The sequence below is a fragment of the Apteryx mantelli genome, chromosome 16 (genome assembly GCF_036417845.1).
Source record: "Apteryx mantelli isolate bAptMan1 chromosome 16, bAptMan1.hap1, whole genome shotgun sequence".
Taxonomy (NCBI): domain Eukaryota; kingdom Metazoa; phylum Chordata; class Aves; order Apterygiformes; family Apterygidae; genus Apteryx; species Apteryx mantelli.
In genome coordinates, this window is record NC_089993.1 from 5,924,248 (window position 1) to 5,937,229 (window position 12,982).

Sequence of the window (12,982 nt, forward strand, 5' to 3'; positions counted from 1 at the left end):
TGTTTATGGTCTGGGATTCTCAGCCTCTATCTTTTTGATGCAACTGTCTGACCGTGATTTTTCTCACAGTCCACTTAAAATATAATTCTCTCCCTGATACAGGTCTACTCATACACAAACATAAGAATAAGTAGCTTCTGCAAGTGTTGTACTTTAAAAATTCATTAAAATTCTTTCTGGTGCATAAAAGATAGAAGTTTCTCTGAATGGCAACCTCTGGAATTTCTTGAGAACAAAATTCTCTTGAATTGAAAATATACATAAAAATCAACTTAATTTGTATATTGAATAGTAGGACTGAGATGAGATGCAAGTGAATGTTCTAGTGGTTTGTAATGGAGAAAGCTATAGCCTTAAATGAAGTTTTTCAGATTATGTTTTGTTAAAAGGTATTTTGATTCCCCAAACTTGGTTGCCAATTTCTCCAAAATTTTGCGGGGGAGGGGGGAACCTCCCCCCTGCAAAATCCTGTATCTGGAAGGTGCCAGAGGCTTCCTGGAGTTGCTGTGGCATTTACTGTCCAGTGTGAGCTTCAGGCTGTTTGTGCATCTGCCACCTCTGTGTCAAAGCTCCAGTTAACCCAGCTTCATCACCGCGTAATGACGCTTGGTGTCGTGCACGGAGAACCTACGAAGACTTGGGGCCAGTTGCGTAGCTGCCCCCTTGTCCGCCCTGCCGCGGGGCCGGCATGTCAGCAGTGCCGGGGCAGGCACCGACCCGGGTTTGTGCCCAACCGCTGAGCCGGCGGGTGCGTGACACCGCTGGCGCCTTTCTGCTCCCCCTCTGGGTCGGAGCCAAGAAGAAGCAATACAGGGCAATGACGGTTGCAAGAGATGAACTCGATGCGCTACAGGTTCAGTGCCCTATTTCTGACGTGCGATGACAGGATTTCCACCCCACGTGGTCCCTTCTTGTCCTGAGGCACACTTCAGGCAACTTCTGCGCCAGGAACCAGCCCAATAAACGTTACCAGCCATGCCTTCAGCTCCTCTAAATAGTCCCAAGAAACGAATGCTCCCCAGTGGGCTTGTTCACAGCCCGTTTGCCTAACACCAGCATCAGCCCTGCCAAACATCCCATGAGCAGTACAAATTAATGGACTTCCTACCTATATATTCAGTTAATGGAATCCATATATTCAGTTGCCTCGTAACACCTATAGATGAACTTGCTTCCTCTTATACTGCTCTGCAGGAAGAGTCACTGTAGCAGAGCTGAACTGGGTTTAGGTGCTTTTATCCACAAGATATATGCGCCTCTCTGCTTCCCTCCTTCCTTGCCCGTCTCCCCTCCTGCCCCTTTGAAGGAAGGCTGCAGTTTGTGGCAACGTTAGGTTTTGGTACTGTTTGCTGGAATACTTGATCCCATTAGGCAGTAATTTTAACAAGAGCAGTAAAGTAAGAGTTTTGTAGTGTATCATTCTCAATTCTGTCTTGCAAACTACTATCTTACTGTTATAATGGATAGACCACGTCTTGGACTATATGGCTGCTTACAGGGGCTGGCTAGGTTATCGTATTGCTATTTTTTATTTTGAAATCGCTGGTATGATGATGAAGTGCATACGATTATATACACAAATTCTTTATTATAAAAATTTAAATTGTGAAATATCAACAGATCTAGGGTAACCTAAATTTTGTGTTAAGCTCTATAAGGAAACAGGCGATGAAGCATTCTATTGGGTGGCTAGGCAGAAAAAGAGCCTTAGTGCTCTGTATTACATGTTTTGAGTTTATTTTAGTGTCATCAGTGTAATAACACTTCCATCAATATTGTTAAATGATATTTCATGTATGCTTTTCTCAATATACACAAAATAGTATTTGTGCAAAGTTTAAGATCAAAATTATCTCTGGATTCTTCAGAGAACCAGAAGACTGGTTTCCATTCCAAAAAGGCAAGACAGATAATCTGGAGCTTGCAAAGAGGTTCCTTTAATTCTTCACAAAATTTTGGTGCGTTGATGAGCTAAGTGTTCTTATTAGAAAAATGTGATTATAATAAGATAGCTGCTTTTTTTTTTTTTTCCTCCCCCCCCAAGACTCAAAGTTTTTTGTTTGGTAAATTATAGCTCTTGGGATTCTCAGCACAGTATTTCAGAACTAGAGTCATTTTACATCCTATTGATAGAACACTGATTTGCTTTATTGTGTTTGACAAGCAAAACTCTCTCTCCCTTGCACAGCAGCCATGTGGCACGGAGCCATGTTGAACTTTATGTAAAACAGTATCTGTCACTGTTCGCGTTTTGCATCAGAAATGGTCTTTCACTCTAATCTACTACTGTTCTTTATTAAATATAGGTTATTAAATAATCTTTTTGTATACAGAGTCTTGCTTTTATCCTCTTTGTTATATGTATGTGTGTCTCTAATTTCTGCAAAAGTCTTGAAATGATAAGCATAGATATCTATCAAATTAGGAGCGAATGTGCATATTTGAAGAGGTTTCTTTATAACTAAAGCTTTGTGGTATGCTCAGCTTCAATGCTGAATCCGCCCAACATCAAGTTCTGTAAAGCGAACTCGAGCTTTACAGTAATGCAGGGGTGTACTTGTAAATCCCTGGTATTCTACTTTGAACAGACCTGAACATATAGCCTCCTTTTCAGTGCTGCTAACCCCAAATGTACAAAAGTCACCTGGCAGGCCATAAAAAGGTAAGGTTTAAGTGAAGAAATGTTACCTCTTTTTATCTATCTTCTGGTTTTTGAGCCCCTGCTGAGCACGTTTTCAAGTTCTATCTGTAGTGGCGAGACACCATTTTTAATGAAACCCGAGACGTTCACCTAGCTACGTGTCTCCGGGAGCTAAACTGTAAAGAAGGAAACAAACATTGTAATGCTAGAATAAAATCTCGAATGGGGCAGTATTGTTCCTCCAGAGAACTTCTCTCGGACTTGAGAAATGCATCTGCAATTAAGCCTGAACAAGTCATACTTAGTTTTGCATTTACCATGCGACGTCGAGTTCTCCAACACCAGTAAAGCGTGGTAACTATCCCTGAGCATGCTCTTAGCTGGTAGCAAGTGCACGCTAACGTGATTTAGCCTGCAATGAAAGTGTTGGGCGAAGGCGAGCTGGAGTAGCTTGGACTTTCTGCCTCGTGACAGCGCAGGCGGTGCCTGAAACAGGGCGACCCAAGCAGGTATGCGGGGCTGGACCTTGTTTCTGATCAGGTAGCGTCTTGTCGTCGTGACTAGTGCAAGTTTAGTTTCTCTTCCTCGTGTGAGGTGATTTTGGTGTGATTTTGGTATGATTTAGCTGAACCAGTCCTTATGATGACCAGAGATGCGTGATTTTGCTGACTAATAAAATTCCCGCATTAGTCTAGATTTACTTTTATGTTATTGTGGTAAGGCTGGCTAAAAATCTGTTCTTTAGTGTGACTTGTGGTAAATTTAAAAGCACTAGTTTAAACAAAAGCAAAATATCTGTTAAGAGGGTAAATATCCTTTTTTTTTTCTCCAACCAAATCATACGTGATTCTGATTTCTTAACTAGTTATACCATCCTTTGCTAGCATGATCCTTTCTTTAACCAATATGGAAACAATTGGTATCATTCCTCTTGCCCCAAAATGCTTTTTAAAAGTATATGTTTCATTTGATCCTTTGCACTTGGAGTGTTTCCTTCCCTAGGCAAATTAAAACAATCCACACATGGGTATAGAACCAGTTATTTTTGCAGCAGGATGCTAAACTCTGCTGGTCTCCTCTTGCAGAGCCAAAATGCTTTTGAAAAGCCCTACGGGGCAACGAGCTGCAGCTCTAACAGCCCGGCGTCAGCACTTGATCTCCAGCTGGGAAAGTTTCTCCCCCTTCAGGGAAGCTTTGCTCTTGAGGCCGACAACCTGCACGCTTTACGTGACAAATAACTCTTTTACCAGTGAGCTGAAATTGGTAGAAGGCTCGGCTTTTTTTGATCAAGCAAGCAGACGCAGACTCTGCTGCATCTCTCAAACCTGCTCTCCAAGTGGAGTCTTGCTGCTGCTGCTGTTTTCTCTGCTTATTTTGCAATGTGTTATTAAGTAAGTCATTTTAGACACCTCCATGTGTGACTGAGGAGATTCCATTAGTACGTATTAAAAAGGTAGAAAGAGGAAGTCAAGTCTATCAATATTAAAAGATACTTCTCAGTGCAGAGGAGGATTTGGTAAATTGGTTAACCTACTTGTATCATGTGTTATTCATAAAGGCAGATTATACTGATAAAACCTCATAATTCATCTTTCCTGCTTCTGCATCTTGGTTCTTTATTTTTCCTACTGTATAAGCATATACAAATACTGAAAATGAAAACTGCAGTCGAGGTGATTTTAAATTGAAGAGATTGCAAAAAATGAAAACTAGATTGTAAAATACCTGAATTTATGAATAAATTAACAAAGTGGTAACACTTACCCGAATAGTTTAATTTTAAAAAGTTTTTATGGAGGTGGCATGATCTTTTAGTTTAAGCCTTTGATTCAGAAGGATGAATTTGATGTTAAGTGTGTGAATATTGTCATTAAAACTGCTTAAAGTTAGGCATGTGTTGAATTTGGGCAAAAATAACTGTTGGGAACCAAACATCAAAGAAATGACATTGAGTTGCTTAAATTGTATTTGTTACATAAGTAATCTGTCTTATATGATATTTTAATGCCCTGTTAATCAGAGCTGGGGAAATCCATGTTAGCATTTCTATACTCAGGAATGAAGTTTGTCTTGGTGCAGCTTTCTCCCCGCTTGCTGAACTCGGGGTTTCTCCACCTTGCTCCTTGTCCCTCTTCGTTTGCAGCTGGAGTTGTCAAGGGATTCACCTTCCTTGCGATGGGCTTCCCCAGTCAGAATTCCAGGGGATAGTATGTATTTCCCAGCATTGGCTCTTTTTATTCTGCAGTAGGTGTCAGCTTTAGGATTTCATTTATCCCACCATGATGCTAAGAAAAACAACAAATGTCTGTAAAGTCCCTATTCTCCACTGTGTAAAATGGGGACTGGCAGGGTTTAGAAGAAGACTTCTCATACACGTGGCTTATTTCTGACTACAGAATTGCGCTGACTTTCTCTGTTAGCATCCGATACCAGGCACTTTGGAGTCAGGCCTAACGCAGCTTTGAGTAGGTAAGCCAAGCTGTAATTTTCTCTGATAGTACAAGATGCCCTATGCTATTAGTCTTTTTACTGCAGCAGTTTTAATATTAATGGTTTATCAGAAAAAGAAGAAAAATGTATGTAGCAAAGACTGGAAAGTGAATTCATCTACTTGAGATACTGAGGTGCACTATTCAGATTTGTGTATGCTGTGGACACTTTGGTCAATAGGTTACTGAAAACCTGTGGGGAAGTAAGTTTTAATCAAATATTTTAATGAAGAGATTGCAGAGTACTTTGTGTTGCATACTCTTTTGTTCTGAGGAGCTGAAAAATAAAGCAAAAACAAGAGAATTACTGTAGATAAATTTCAAAATGAAAGATCAATTTTCAAGAATGCCTATTAGAATCTGAAATGATAAATGATAAAATGTGTTTTTTAATGAGAAGTAAAAATGTCATGACATCACCAGAATCTATTGCAGAACAGGAAGAAAAACAGCTCTTGCCCAGCATACTGATAAGCAGTATTTTTATGGTTTTTCTCCTGTAGGAATGAAGAATGTATTTTTGCTTTTTGTCAGGCTAATAAAACCAAGAACACACGTTTGTGTATGTGTGTGTATGTATGCACACGCACCTACATATACTCATGGACACGCACGTGTATGTATGCACTTGCAAAATGTATAATACAAAAGAAATTTTCTCATCAAGAATCTGAGAACTGCATACCAGATTGTAAAATGTTGACGTTTGTTCATTAGAAGTTCACGGTCTGTTGACCTTCTTTCCTTAAAGCGTTGTTAAGCGCGTTTCTTACCTATGTTTTGCCTGACATTGTTTAGCACATCCCTTCTACAGAAGGGTGGCACTGAACGCCCCGCAGACCTCCTCTAGAACCTGCAGATATGAGCAGGATGCGTTTGAAAACGTTCCTCTGCTCTCTAGTGGATACTTTAGTTATAAGTGTCTAAGAAATTAGTCAGTACCAACAGTTACAAGTTTACATTTCACTTAGCTGAAAGGCCAAAAGAAAAGGAAGACGTTCACCATCAGTGGAGCTCTGCGGAGGTGTGTGACTGTATCCGTATGGAAGAGCTCATGGATGCTGGTATGCATATTTCATTTTTTGGCCATACTGAGGGAGTCTCTAAATTCTTCAGCAGCTATTTTTAAAGGCTTTAATATGCAGTAATACAGGCAACAAGAGGATTTTGTCCTCAACCTACTTCTGGTCTGAAGAGAGATGTCTGCTATTAGATGCCCCTCCCTGCTTGCTTCTAATCTCTTTTTCTGATAGCTGTTAAAAAGCAGATATTTTTAAAATACATTTATCTCATCTTGCCCAATAGAACACTAAAGTGCTTTTCTTCAGTTTGCTTTTCAGTGAAGATCGTGATGAATTTAATAAGATGCTTTGGAGTTGCCATATCTGCTACTATCTTCCAAAGAAAATCGTGTGAGGTGTAATACAACGTTTTCTGGAGAGAAGCACGATATGTGGTTATATACCTTGCATCTTTGAATGGTGTGATGGATATTCATGCTTTAATCACTTTCTTTTCCAAAACTGGCTTGTTGTGATAGTATTTCTACTTCTGCCATTCACTTCATGGGATTCTCTTATTGCAGTCAATGACCTTGGCTCTGTTCTCTAGCTTCTGCTATCCTGGGTAGTGAGCGGTTCTGCTGAGGCATAGAGATTGGCACAATAATCACTTCACTGGCATTTATATCCTTACTCTCAGGGAAAACTTAGCCATGATAGTTATTATGTTTTCATTATATTGAATCACAGGGAACAGTGGATGCTAGGGAGTCTGACCATTATGATTACACTTCTTGTACTATTATTCTCTTTATGATTAGGAAGTGAACCTGTATTTGGCCCTTAGGTCATCATTCTTATTTCCTTTATTTGGCTCAAATTCCTTGTACTCTAGCCTGTGTTCCTCAGTCTAGCTACTCTTTTTTCTAATACGTTTCTTGCCAGCTCAGATATCTTAAATGGTGGTACCATTCAGACTTTCCAGAAAGTGCAGTGACTTACACTGTAATTGCAACAGTCGTCTCCTTTTACTGTCCTGACAGCCATTCCGGATTGAAATCATGTCATTTTTGCTTATTTGGGACAGTTCCAGATGGATAAAATTTATTGAGCAACTTATTATTTGAAGATTATATGCTGGAATTTGTACACTGGAAAATGTCCTTCTTGAGAAATCTTGATTGTATTTTCCTATTCATACCTGGTAGATTAGTTTTGTTTTGTTTTGGGTTTTTTTTTTTTTTTTGGGGGGGGGGGGTAGGTCCATAAGATCTCAGTATAAAAAATATCCAGAATGGTGAGTGATGGCATGTTTCTTATGACCAGGTAAGTGGAGCAGCAGACTTCAACAAAGAACCTCCTGTCCCATTTTGCAAGTCGAGCCCATCATTTTTCATTCTTTACTGCAGCTGGTATTCCACCTTTTGTTGTCAAGTTCTCAACTGAAAAGCCGAGTTATCTTTGCCTCTTGCAAATGCATGCAATGCATGTTTTAATAGAAACACTAAATTCTATCGTTACCAGTTGAGACTGTACAAATGTCCTCATCCCCATCTTCGTTCGCAGGTGAATGGGTAATATGTCTATTGTTACTGGGGTGTGTCTATGCAAATGATGTAGTAACTCTTTAGGCATGGTCAACGGGATCCTATTTTGTATAACTATATTAGTCTTGACCCTGTATACTGTATGCATGTATGAACTCACTATATGTGAGTTCATCGAGAGAATTCTCACTATACTCTCTCAGCTCTCAGACTCTAGATGTAGAGTAGATGCCGACAACTTTATCTCTCCAAGTCTTTGATGTCAACAAGTTTCCCTTTATATGCATGCCTGACAGCCTGTGGGCCAGGTGATTCAGCTGCAAATGTTCAGGTTCTTTCTGTTCTGCAAATAGCATATACAGTTATGCAGAAAATGGGAATAAAAATTAGAAAAGAGAATCTGATTTTGGTTTTGGTGTCCTCTTCTCTTCCTGCTATTGGCATTTAGGTAAGATTTAGTTTAGTTTCAGCTTTAATGCCAAATCTTAAGGTAATGATGAGTTGTCATCTTATTCTTATTTCATTCTTTCATAATAGTATTAATTACATTATTTTAATAAATGCTTACTGCATAACTTTACAACTTAAAGAATAATGCTCGTGCAGTTGATTCAGTTGGGTTGGTACGTAGTTATTAAATGGAAGGTAAACAAACACAAATGTGGAAGTTCATGCTCTCTTTGAAACACTGGTAAGTCTTCTGAGGATGCAGATGCAATGTCTATCTAAAAAGCTTTGAAGGGGACACGTTGAGAAATCTGCATGATCAGTGTGGCCTTCTGCATGATGCTCATGCCAGGAAGAGGAGCTAAAGCCCCTGTGTGAGTGTTAGAACTACAACAATAAAACTAACAGAGCAGAGGTGATGTGATGGTCAACTGTCTTCTCTAGATGTGTATGTTAATAAAAATAGATGAATCTTTGGGTAGTGTTCTAAAATCATTCTACTCTGACTTTACATTTAATTAGTGTAATCATCCAAAACCCTAGTTCTCAGCATAGTCCAAAAAAGACTTAATGATGTGTGATGACTCACAAGAACAAAGGAAATTCTCTCTTCTCTTTTTGTAAATTAAGCCTTGCTCTTCACATCTTATTAAAAGACGATGCTACCTTATTGTCAAAGTGTTGGTGGTCAGAGACTTCTAATCTGGCTTTTAAAAGCCAATCTAAACTCCTCCTGTAGATAATATTATTTGCTGTTGCTTTTGGCATTGTAACTCAGTTAAATTAGGTTAGTTTGATTTCTCCTTACTGTAGTCAACTATCTTGATACTTGTCCACTTTGCGAAAAGGTTTCTCTAAATAGTTCTGTAGGGATCTTTGGTTATTACACAACTTAATGCATTGCGGTTCAACTCTTTACATACAATATTCTCTGGAAGAATTTCATATATATAATGCATGTGTGTGTCCTCGGACACAGAGCAGCTCTAGATAGTGAATTGACAGAGGGGGTACAAATAGGAATAGCAAGTAAAATAATTCTCTGCTGCTTTTACATCTTCCAGGTAATAATGATCAAGATGTGTTGTACTTGCCTGTCTTTTGGTGATATTAAGTGTGTGTGCGTGTAAATAATTATGTCTATATAGATAATGTTTATGCAGTGCAGCAGATTTTCAGGGGAGAGAGAAGTTATTGAATGCAGTGCACAGAACGGTAACCGCTTTCCCTCTCTTTCCATCTCTGCCTCCCCAGTTTGCTCCTGCTGCAACGTTACCTGGAGCCCAGCAGCAGCCTTCTGGGAAACCTGCTCCCTTTGGTGCCTGTTCTCTCGGCACGAGTCCTCGCCCCCTTCCTTCTCCTCCTCCTCCTCCTGCTGTGCCTTTCGCCTCCTGTGCTTGTCCCTTAGGCTGGCAAGGGCAGCCAGCGCTGTTTGGGGTCTCATTGCCTGTCCAGAGACAAGATTACGCCTCAAAACATAAGGGGTCCCCTTCTTCCCCCCTTGCCCTAGCCCAGTTTTCACTACCAAGTTGCCTCCAAATGAGTCTCATTTATCTCGAGTCCCAGCATGTTGTCTTTGCTGTCTTCTCTGTCTCCTTGCCTAAAGGCTGCTGGTTTAGCTGTGACGAGGAAAGGCAGAGAGGAGCATTGTAGGGAAAGACTCTTTTTCTTCAGTGAGAGCATCTGGTTCCCGCTGCTGCCGGTTCTAGATCAGTTAGGCTTATGCAAGGGATACACGGGCGGTCGTCTGAGAAGGGCCGTGTCGTAATGCTTTAATTTGTCGAGAGCAGCAGGATTTGTATGACTGTCGTGCTCGTGATGTGGCGAGGCTGGTGACAGTGACAGGCCAGGACCTTCTGCGCGTGTGGGCTCAACGGGCAGCCCTGCGGCCGCTGGTGTGCGCCGACGGCAGGCAGACTCAGCATCCGCCTGATTTGACGGAGGCAGAATATTTTTGCCCCAACAACAGCTAATTGTTCAGAGGCTGTGAGCTGTCAGTCTTGCACTGCAAGATAGAGGGGAAGGGAGTTACTTGCCCTCAGCCTACTGCCCAGCTGCCACCCTGGCGCTGCGAAAGGTCTGTGAGCCAGAAAGAGGAATGAATTGGAGACAGAGGCAGAATTCGTGGCATTAAGAGCTCAGTAGATAAAGGTAAGAAAACTCCCATAGTGACAAAGAACCAAGATCACCTTTTCCAGTAATTTAGAAGAGTGTAAAAAAAAAAAACAAAAACAAAAACCCAAGTTATTAATTTGAGAATCTTTCTGTGATTTTGCTAATATTGTAAATATCTTATTTCAAGCATAAATATGGTGAAGGATGAGCTCTTTGTTGATTCCTTCAAACTCTCCACTAGGGTGATAGATGACATACCTAACCTGCGAATGGTATTTTATTACAGCACAATATAAAGGTAACTTGCAGTTTTATTATTACAGTAGTTTTTCATTCAAAATTTTATATCCTAAAATTAACTTTATTCAGTTGAAATTGATGCTGAGTGCGTTCCCCCGAGTCTCTCCTGAATTGTCACCGTTTTCCTGCTTTGTTGTTCATGGTTTGAATGCCGTTGTGTTTTCTAGATAAAATCAGCATTTAAACTGAAATGCTGCAAAACCACTTTTGTGTTTTAAATGATGGAACAGAGTTTTTTGTGAAGTAAGAGAAGCGAGGGGAAAAACAGCCACTAAACTGTGTGGACCCCAGGACGTTCTAGAAGCTGGTGGGGCCTGTTAGGAACTGTAATGGGGAACCAAGAGGGGCAAAAAGTGCTGCTAGGATGAAATAGCTGATTTCTCATGTGATTTTCACGTTTGTCGTGGAAGCTGGTGCCTGGAGTGGGGCCGTGGGCAGGGTGCGCATAGAGCGCGTAACGCGAGGGTTTGCTGAGCGCAGAGGAAGGTCTCTGCTCCAGCTCCGTGCGCCGCTGTGAGCAGAAACGCAGCGGCCAGGGCTTGGTCCTTGGAGGCGCTGGCAGCATCCTGTGCTGTGTAGCTCGGCGTAGGCGCGTGCCCCGCGTGCTCGGGGTAGGATGCGTCCCGCGCTCTACGTTTCCATGAGCTTGGCTGTTCTCTGGTGACCGGTACGCTGCTTATGCTAGACAGGGAGATGGAGCAGGCCACGTCTTTATTAGCTCCGTGAATAACGTGCAGAAGCTGCACGTGCCTCCCATCTTGTGCGTGAGTGTTGTATCTGGGAGATTCCATCATTCCTTAAAATGTGCAGGCTGTTCTACCAAATTGTCCGCAATCGAATAAATTCAGTGATTCGCATTCCTCAGGGTCAGTTTTGGGCACCTGATTTCTACATTTTGTCTAGGACTCCCTTCAGTGCTACAGATAAAATTGCCACAGGTGCAAGGCATGAGTGCCAAAATATGACCATATGGTCATGGAAATATATTTTATCCATATTGCAGCAAATTGTTACCAAATTGCTGTGCAGGAGTATGTGAGGCACTGTCCTCCTGCTCGGTCCCCTAGGCCCACCAAAAGTGTCCGCTGTTCCCAGGCACAGGGAGCGACCAAAAGCACCATGATACACTCTGTGTCCTCTTCTTTTTCCTATTTTTCCGTTTGAAATCTATTTTTAACCCGGCTGGCAATGTGCCAGCGCTGACCTGGTGCAAGGCAGGAAAGGCCCCTCCATCCTGGCCTTACGCTGCCGCCTTTCAAGGGACGGGGCAGCATCCATGTGTTTTGCTCTAAGGGTCGTGCCGTTGAGTGAGGAGAAGGGAGCCATTTGATGAACTTGTTCTTATTGCAGCTAGTAAACGATATTTGACAGATTTGTTAAATCTTATATCCTGTTCCTTCCAGGTTAGTGAAATAAAAGACTTTATTTTCCAATGGACTATGTTCCCAGTAATTGTCCAATAATAGGTATCTTTCCAGTCATGAGGTCAGTATGTTCATATGAGCATATATCAAGATGTCTGGCACACAGTGAAATTCTGTAAGGCTTTTTTGGCCTATATTTCTTTTGTTCTGCAGCTCAGTGCTAAGCATTTGAAGACAGGCAGCTAGTAAATGCCCAAACAGTTTGCTGTTGCTAGCAGACTGCTTTTGAATCCTTCAAGGAGAATTACCTGAGTAATAGCGTGGAGTATGTTGTTGCCATTGTGAATATTGAAATATCTCAGGCCTGTAGTTATTTTTTTTGAGGGTACAAATATATAGGATAAGTTTGAATTAGGGAAAAACTTAGCCAGGTTTTTTATTCACAGAAATCTAACTTTAGTTTTGTTCAGACATCCTTTGAGATTTACTGGAAGCATTAAAGCACTGGGATGGAGTTCTGCTTACTAAACAAACCAAGGAAGTTTTGTTCCACTTAGAGAAAATGTATCAAGCTTGGGGATGTGTTCTGTTCTTTTAAACAGAACCCAAATAAGAAGTGGTCAGACAGAAAGCTGAAAATCATGAGTACCCGCACTTCAGGTGACCTCAGTGCAATTTAGAGTTTTTCAGCAGCAAAACAAAATTAATTTATCTTTAAAAAGAATCCACAAAACAGAGAGACCCAACACCATGTGTTTTTGTCTTTCTAGCATCCTTCCACTACTCAGTAACGAACAAGATGCAGACGATCCGAGCCTGAGAGTTGATCCCAAAGTAAAAATAGAGCAATGTGTCTTGGGCCTCATGCTTACTCGGGTTGTATTTTCCTTTAGAAAATTCTCTCGTGTGCTGGTGGGCTGTTGAGGGAGAGAATGATCTGTTGAGCGGGAGCAATGGAGTCAGGCTCTCAGTCAATAAATTTGCTCAACATGCAAGCCAGTGAAATAATATATTGTCTTGTACCAGCTGCTCAGTTACACATACCTTGTTCAAATCACTTCAAAACTCATCCTACACT